Source organism: Trichosurus vulpecula, chromosome 1 (assembly GCF_011100635.1).
Source record: "Trichosurus vulpecula isolate mTriVul1 chromosome 1, mTriVul1.pri, whole genome shotgun sequence".
In the NCBI taxonomy this organism is placed as follows: Eukaryota; Metazoa; Chordata; class Mammalia; order Diprotodontia; family Phalangeridae; genus Trichosurus; species Trichosurus vulpecula.
In genome coordinates, this window is record NC_050573.1 from 219,415,358 (window position 1) to 219,423,827 (window position 8,470).

General features: G+C 33.5%; 1 pseudogene; it reads right to left on the reverse strand.

Moving 5' to 3' along the window:
* Nucleotides 1–6,859: 6,859 nt before the first annotated feature.
* Nucleotides 6,860–7,417, reverse strand: LOC118836100 (annotated as a pseudogene).
* Nucleotides 7,418–8,470: the final 1,053 nt, after the last annotated feature.

Below are 8,470 nucleotides of genomic sequence, written 5' to 3' on the forward strand. Positions count from 1 at the left end.
CTTCCTTGTCTTCTTTAAGGCCAACTAAAATCCTGCCTTCTAGGGAAAGCCTTTTCCAATGCCTATTAATTCTAGTGCTTCTTTTATTTATTTACTAATTATCTTTCATGCATCTTATTTGCACATATATTTTGCACATTGTCTCATCCATCAAATTGTGAATTCCTTAGGGCAGGGACTATAGCCTTAGCACAATACTTGGTATGTAGTAGGAGCTTAATAAGTATTCACCGACTTCCATTATTCCCATTAATTCCCCACCTGAACGGAACCCCCACTTGAAACAAGTAAGTTAAATAAAACAAATAAATATATTGAGCAAGTCTGGAAATGTTTGCTTCATTCTATACCTCTCACATACCATTTCTTTGCTAAGGTAACAAGAATGTTGTACTCTGAGCTTTCTGAAGTCATGATTGCTGCATCAGTCAAACTGGTGAATTCTTTCAATGTTATTTTCTTTTACACTTCTATAGTAATTAAATAAATTACTTTTCTGTTCACCCACTTCACTTTATATCATTTCATATAAGTTTTCCCAAATTTCTTTGAATTATTCACATTCATAGTTTCCTATATCAAAGCAATATTCCATTACATTCATTTATCATTCTTTTACACTAAAAAACTTTTATCATAATATTTCCTCTTGTCTTTGACCTATGTCTTTCTCTTTGTCTTTGACCTCTTGGAGTATGCCATTGGTGATATAATTGTTGCATCAAATGGCATTTATATTTCAATGAATTTTATTATAATTTTTTCCAGAAATGATTGAAGTAATTCACAGTTACACCAACAATGCATTAGTGAGTATGCTATCTCACAGCTCTCCAATGTTTAACATTTTTAGCTTTGGTAGTCTTTGACAAAAGGCAAGATAAAATTTAGATTTGGTTTCATTGTAAGTTATTGTTAGGAGTAGTTTGGAACATTAGTTCATATTGTTATCGAAAACCTGCATTTCTTCTTTTGAAATTTATTTTTTCACATTCATTCATTATTTATCTATTGGTGATTGCTTGTGTGATACAGAGCTAGTAGTAACAATGGCAACAACAGTGAGCACTTATATACCACTTTAAGGCTTGAAAATTGCTTTACAAATTTCTTATTTTATTCTCAAAACAACCCTAAGAATTAGGTTCTATTCTTATTCACCTTTTACAGATCGGAAAAGTTGTACCGATATCAAGTGACTTGCCCAGAGTCACATAGCTATTAAGTTTCTGAGGCCTTATTTGAATTCAGGTCTTATTCGGTCAAGACATACCACTCTATACACTGCCACCTAGATGACTGAGTGTAAACTAACTAGAATGAAAATTCCTTTAGATTAGTGATAGCTTCTTTCTCTGTAACCTAAGCACCTAGCACACTACTTGACCTAGAGTTGGCACTAAAAATGCTTGTTGATGAAATGATTTAGTAGATATCTTTGCTACGATGCTTTTCCCCAATCTTTTAGTTCCAGGTGCATTAATTCTGTTTATACTAAGTTGTTCAAATTTAAATAATTGAAGTTGTTAATTTCATTTTCCACCATCACTTCTGTACCTTATTTATGTAATAATTTCCTTGTAGCTATAGTTATATACAGTATCTTTTTCTATTTATGCATTCAAATATTGACAACCATTTACTAATTCCCACCATGTTCCTGATACTGAGCTATGCATAGGAAACATAATTATAAACAATAAATTCTCCCTCATTACAAAGAACTTACATTCAAAAGAGGAAGATAACATGCACATATATAAATATGTGAATCAAAACTATAAAGTGAACAAATGAAAACATATACAAAGTAGTTAAATAGAAGATAGTTCCAATGGAGGGCATTAGCAGTTTTATTCTTTTTTTAAAATGTGACATTTTATTTATTTCAGCATCAATTTTAAATTTTGGGGGGAGGAATATGGTACAAAATGTTAGTCTGAACCTAATTTCTGCTACACTCTTTGGGGCTTTCTCAGTAGTCTCTTGTTTCTCGGTGCCATTTTTCTTGTTCAATATTAAATCCTTAATTCAGTAGTTGGTATCCTTAGGCTTGTGGAATACTGGGGAACCATGTTCAATTCATTACAAGTCTTTCTTACCTGGTAACAGTTAATCAGTTCCAAATTATTGTCTTCTCTTGGCATTTTCCTAAACTATACATATAGTTAATGTTGAAAATAAAATAGGTCTATCAATATAGGTCTATCAAATTAAACCTATCCTCAAAATGAGAGTTTTATAAAAAATAGTAAAGAAAATTTCTCTCCTTCAATCATACAGTACAGTTTTCTAATTTTAAAATCTAATTTTGTTTTTCCTTGCATAATAAGGTCAATAGTTTCATTTTTGATATTGAAAGACTTGATTATGACATTAATATTAGCCTTTTCTATGTAAGGACATAGACTTTTATACCTAGAAGTGACTTTAGATAGCATCTTGTCTAACTGCCTTATTTTATGAAGAAATGGAAATCCAGTGAAGTTAAATCTCTCAATAAATCAATTAACCAATCAGCACTTATTTATGAATAAAAAATATGGGTGAGGAATAGTGCTAAGTGTTGGGCATGCACATATAAAATGAGCCAGACCTTTACGTCAGATGGATTACATTTGAACTGGGTAGGCAACGTGTACATGCAAATATTTCTTATGTTTTCCTGCTTGGCCTCAGAGGGAGTAATTAGAAGCAAAGGAAGAAACATTATGAGAAAGTAGATTTAATATTAGGTAAAGTAAAATTTTCCCCACGATGAGCTATCAAAAAAGTAGTCTGCTGAAGTGGCAGACAGTAGGTTCCACTCAAATTCCCTCCCTACTCTAAGCTTCTACGATTCTGTGATAAGGGATTTTTCCAAGATTTCATTATCAAATTTTATGTTCCTAGCTTTTAGAGTCTAAAATGTTAATTAGGAAAACATTTTTTTAGAAATATTTTCTGTGTATAGCATAGCTATAAATAGCTGGCATTCAGCTTGTATTTTTCAAATCCGTGTAATTCAGTTATATAAAATAAAAATAGTACATTTTATGGAAGTCATCTGTATTCTTCTTAGGATTATATTATGCTATAAATTACAAGATATTATAAAATATATCATGATTGATACTGCATTATAAAATATATATCACATTGTATAATTTGCATAGTTAAGATGATTTTAACCAAAGATTAGGAATTGTTTTTATACTGATACTAACAACAAAGCCCATTTTGTATTATGTAGCATCACTACTCATAAAGTATTTTTACAAGAAAAAAAATAAAATTCTGCCTATCAATAGAAACCTGTAAATGGAAGAATCAGGAAAGAGTAATAAAGATGCAAACTCAAGCCTTAATTCACCTTATTATACTTCTGTAACCTTGTTGGCATGAAAAAGACAACAGTAGATTCATTGATGTGATCAGTTGTGGCATGTCTAATAAATGTATATAATTCTGCATTGTAATCTATAATTCCTAGAGCTGAGTGCTATATGGGCTGCATGAACTATTTAAAAGATTTATTTCCTAGTTGCCTTTTGGACTATCATTAATTCTTATTTATGACAAAGGCAATAAAAAATGTCAACTGTAATATTTATCTGAAACTGAAACCATCACATAACTATCAGCTCTCCTTGGCCATTGTTCAGAATATTGTTTTGAACTCCAAAGGTAATGTAGTCTTTTTAAGCAAACCACTTTAGCATTTATATTTTCAGGGTGAACAAAAAAGTTACATAATGGATAGCATGATTTAGCATATACTGAGTAATTTCCCACCTTTTTATCAAAGATACTGCAAATGGGTGGCAATTAAAAGTCATCTCATTTTTACTCTCAGGTACCAAAATCGGCACACTTCACCAAATGGCCTTATAGAAAAAAACAAAATATCCCTTATATGGCCTAAATTTTACTTAGTATCCTTCTCTAAAAATTCCATTGTTAATGACCACAAACAACAAAATACACACCCTGAATTATCTAGTATTAATTAATTAGCCACTTTACTAGTGCTAAGAAGATTTTTCTGACTTCCGGGGGTGGGGGGAAGATATTTATAGTAGAAGTTACTAAAAAAGAGATAAAAGAATTGGGCTGAAGAAGGAGAAGATAATTTTGAGGTGATTTAGAAGGGTCCAAACTTGCAAAGAGCAGCAGAGGTAGAATTCAGGTATGTGAAATTAGGAATACTTTCAGACAAATTCAGGAAAAATTGAACCAAAAGAATATTTTTGCCCCAGATTCTATTTTTGCCTTTTGTGCAAGAGATGGTACAAAAGCAATAGAATAGTCTGGGTTTTGAGGGTTATAAAAAGGAGAAAAAAATTATGAAGTTTTTTCTGAGGAGTCTGCATTGTGAAGAAGACCAAAACTAAATTTGTGAGAAGAAAAAAATATGATACTTGAGGATGAACTGAAGGAGAATAACTTGACCTGAGGGAGATAAGATAGGACTCTTTTTGAAGGAAGATCCCATGTGAAGAAACAGGATTGAGGAATAAGGGCAGGGAAAAGAAATACTAAAGGAAAAAGAAAAACAGAAGAATGTTGCCTAGGCAAAGTACAAAAGTATAAGAAGAACCAACTGATAGATAAAACAAGTTATCAAAGTAAATTACTAAAAGAGGAAAATAACAGAGGTAATATGTGTATATACACAAACATGCATACGTATATAGATATACATACACATGTATGTATACACACATGTACATGTACACATGTGTATGTATATATCTATATGTGTGCATGTGTAGACATATATAAACATCTATTGTTAAAAGAAAGGAAGTGTGTATGGTCCTTAACTTATTAAAAGAGGATAAAAAGCTAAACATGTCTTAGGTGCTTCAGAGCTGTGGTACACATACCTACAAGCAACACGAAAAAATAAGGATGAGTATCTCTACCATGAAGGAGCTAAAGGGACATTTTGGAGTGAATGTACCATATTTTTATTTCTACTATAAAGTAAATGACTTTTACCTTTTATAGAAATGTAGGCTGGACTCCCTCCTTGGAGAAGTGAAGGACATGAAAAAATACTTTCCACAACCATCAGTCATGGAATCAAATGAATTATTAGGTAGGTAGGGATAATTAAAAAAAAAAAGAAAACAAGCAAAGCGAAAATAAATAAGAAAATTAAGGACTTGAAAGTGAATTTTGTAATGGCTAGATTGATAGATGTTTGATGCTTATTGAATGGGAACAGAAAGGATTATTTATATTTCTCATCTGTACACAGAGCCCTTACAATAATTGACCATTAGGGTAAAAGAAACCAATAAATTTATAAAAGGTAGAATTATTAAACACATTTTGTACTGGCCCAAATGCAATAAATGAATATTCAATAATGCATTTTTTAAAAAGTAGTTCATTTTATTCTTATGGAAAAGATAACGACAAGTCAGCTAGATCATAGTACACTGAGAGGGATTCAAAATTGATTAGATAGAGCATGTGGTTGAGTTCAATACAATAAAATAAATATAGAGGGATTGAGGCTTAGAGAGATTGAGTGATATTCATATCCTCATTTCTAGTTAATCCAGTCCTAGAACTAGAGCCTAGTTCTGTTTATTTATCCCCTTGCTCATAATGGCTCATGTATGATCATCAGGAAGCAACAATATGATAAATTAATAACAATGTGATAAGATAATTATGTTCTTGATAAGTGAATCAAAGAATGAAATAACCTTCTCTAAGCTCTCTTAAAAGCTCTCTCACTCTCTTAAAAAACAAGCAAAGCCTTCTCTTCCATTCTTATTATCAGTATCTTTTGACTTACCAACAGTCTTCAAAATATCTGTCCTGCATCATTATTGTAAAGGTTCCCAGATGTTCAACCATAGTCCACTTCTCTATCATAAATACTTTGCATTTTTTCATAGGATGTGAAAGATGAGCAATACTCAGTAATTTCAAAATGTGTTAGAAGCTTTGAGGGTCATTTGTAATCATTGAGAATTCTTTACCATTATCAGAAAAGCCTGAAATATTAACATGAGGCTAGAATTTTCTTCAAATTTTATTTAATATATGACTTTGAAAAGAACTTTAGGCACCAATGACATTAAAAATGGCACCTCTGAATTGTTTAATCCTCAATAGTTTTTGCATTATTCATCAATTACCTCATGAAATCTCTTCTATAATAACATTTCATAATTCGAGTAACACCCTTGTTCTTTTACTATGGAATTAAATTACATTCTCATGCATGAAGATGTTCAGAGATAGTTTAGAATGAGTCACCTCTGAGGTCTCCATTTTATTCCATTCTCAATAATTTATGATGGAATTGACCCTTACTTATAAATAGTAGAAATGTTAAATATTTGATCTATTAGTTTAAAATTACTATTTATTATAGGATTATAGATATAGAGCTAGAAGGGATCTTAGAGGCAATCTACTACAACTCCTAAATGTTTGCAGATGAGGAAACTGAGGCCAAAGTCAAACAGCTGGTAAGTGGAAAAATCTAAATTTCAACCCAGGTGAACTGACTAAGATCTGGTGTCCTTTCCATTTAAATAAGTTGTCATATTTTGAGTTATTCTCCAAAAGTTTCATGTTGAAGTCTATCATGACATGATACATAAGACTCAGTCTGGACTGTTGAAGGTTATGCTAGTGAATATAAATCTCTGATATTCTACCAATGTTCAAGGCATTGAGTCTAGATCTAGTAATAGCCTGTGTGTCGAATACATATGGACAAAGTAAGATTAGGCATGGAATGAATAATATCCAGATACTATATACTAGGTATGTGGTGTGAAATTAAAATAGAAACGGATACCTGTGGGATATATCTTAACATAGAAAATCACAAGTTAACATTATAATGTCATTTTATATTTTTTGCTGACTTAAGGAAAAGTTTATCAAAAAGACCTCCTCCAGCAGCAACACCAACCACAGTTCTGTTTGCAGAGCAGATCGCTTTCTTAGAGCCTGAAGGTAGCTTCACCCATGTTTTCTTGGTTTCAAGATTGTGGGAAATCACTCTGGCACAGTTTCCAGATGCAAGTTTACCCCAATCCCCAGGCTTTTCTTCAAGATAGCATACTATGGTCCCTTCAGGCATACTACCAACTGGGATGACATCACCAATGTTGAGCTGAGCGTTCTTACCACAGTACACAAAATGGGGGGTATGGATGCCTTCAGGTATAATGAACAACTCTGTTCTCTTTTTAAATCAGTAAGGATCCCAGAAAGCTACTTTTGCAAGAGGAGCACCTCAGCCTGGATCATAGATTATGTCCTTTACAATACCCTTAATGTAGCCATGCCTCTAGGCTAAGTCAACTGCCTAGACCTTGGTGGCAGTTTTCCTGTGCTTCATGTGAGCATGGAAGATGGAATCTGAATTCTTCCTCTGACCACGGATCACTCAGCCCATCTCACATGGTTTGGCTCTGGACTTGCTAGAAAGAGCCATATTTTTCATTCAATTAAATTCATCTCATTTTCAGATTACCTGATCAGGTGGAGCCAAAATTGAGGATTAGTGACAGCAACCCCTCTGAACAACTTTGAAATAACACCTCAAATCAAATTCTGCAGTGGTGGAGCTAAGGAAAACTCAGGGCAACAGAGTTTTTTAGCCTAAGACAACTTATAAGATTGGCAGGAGCAGTTTATGACACTGGGTTGGGAGAGAGCCCAAAGCACTTGCTGCAGCAGTACTAACAGTGGGCCTTGGAATTACTGGGATTGCAGCAGCAACAGCTTTGGGAACTCTCAGGCCAGAAAAGGTAATGGGTCCTGACAACTGGCAGAAAGAGATCATAGGGGACTCTGAGCTGACAATGAGAGCAGGACTGGGAGTTGTTTGGCAATTCCTTTGCCTGTACTCAGTTGTGGGTTGTAGTTCCAAGGCAGAGAACAGCTTGTGGCTATAGGAGAGATGGGAAGCTGGTCACAGTTTGAGGGCCATGAGGAGTACTAGCACTTGTGGTGTCAGGGGAGTAGGTCCCCTTCTTGAGTAAAGACAAGAGCACAGACCAAGAGAGCAGTGACCTCAGATCACACCACTTTGGAAAAAGTAAAAATATTTAGACCCCCAGAACTAGTTCAGAAAATAGCATCAAAAAAGCCTGAAGCTTGGGGTGATGACACCCCAGCCCCATGCGAATTGAGCCCAAATTTAACATAAAGTTCCAAGTAATGAAACAAACTGGAAGAACAAGGCAACAACAATGAAAAATAAATTGACTATAGACTATTGTCACAGTGAGGACAAGACAGAAATTCAGAAGAAAATGACAATGTGAAAACAGCTATGAGCAAAGCCTCAAATGAAAATGAAAATTGGATACAAGCTCAGTAAGAATTCCTGGAAGAATTAAAGAAAGAGATATGAATGGAAGATGAAAAATTGGGGAAAGAAATAAGAGTGATCAAAGAAAATGGTGAAAAGATAATTAACAGCTTGGTAAAAAGAAAATAACAC